Genomic DNA, 1057 nt, shown 5'->3' on the forward strand with positions numbered 1-1057 from the left:
TATTCATTAAGAGAATGCAACTATATATCTATCCCAACCACTTTGAATACACAGATACAAAATGGACATTCATAGTTATACCCCAATTTTTTTTAAGTTCCGTTGTTGAATATTATAGGTGTGTAAACTCAGCAAAATATAATGTTAATCAACACACAAACTGTATCATGGATAGACCATTAGATGTATTTATCATACTCAACATGTTAGTATAGCATCAGCTTTCTTAACAACAAAGATTCAGTTAGAGAAAGCCTTCAGTTCTATGTGTAGTGAATCCAACTCCCCACTCAAGATTATGCTATTTTCAAAACATGTCTCTGCAGAATACCTTTGTTTAAGACAAACTCAATTTTTTAAAGAGGTAATTAATTCCTGGGAGAGAAAGCAACAGAAAAAGCACAAGGTCCCTGAACATTGATAGCATTTTCTTTAAATAACAATGAATTACAAAGGAAACTGTGCTAGCTGTCCTTTGAATGTCTAAGGTCTATCATGGGAACAGAGACTCATTTACACCTCTGTCCATTTCTACTTGTTGTGCTATCGGACGAGAGCTCTGTGTGAGACTTAATTCTTCACCATTTTTCAAATAAACCTACTTTAATACAGAACTTGAGGTTATTGTGAAAAAATAGAGTTGAGCTTTGTTGAAAGATTTACAGTAGCAAGAACATTCTCTTTACAGACTGCTTTATTTTGGTAGCATTCAAGTATGACATACAAAAAACTCAGCATGCTCAATGTATATAAATTTTCTTAACTGTTAGTTTAATATTGAACTTTCATAACAGGATCTCCACCACTTGTGACATATCTTCCATGGTGAAACTAATTCCTAAAGAAAGTCAACCTGTGTTGGAATTGTTTCTTAGTGGCACCAGATGTCATTAGGATCATCAAATTACTCAGACAGCTAAGGTAAGTTTTTTGACAATGTTGACTCTAATACAAGATTTTTATTTTTCATATGTAATAATCCTTACATTTCAACACTAAATGTAGTGATAGTACCTCATCTCAACATGCAACAGAGCCAATTATAATAACCTCATTT

This window comes from Octodon degus, unplaced genomic scaffold, assembly GCF_000260255.1.
Source record: "Octodon degus isolate 3935 unplaced genomic scaffold, OctDeg1.0 scaffold00354, whole genome shotgun sequence".
NCBI classification, from domain to species: domain Eukaryota; kingdom Metazoa; phylum Chordata; class Mammalia; order Rodentia; family Octodontidae; genus Octodon; species Octodon degus.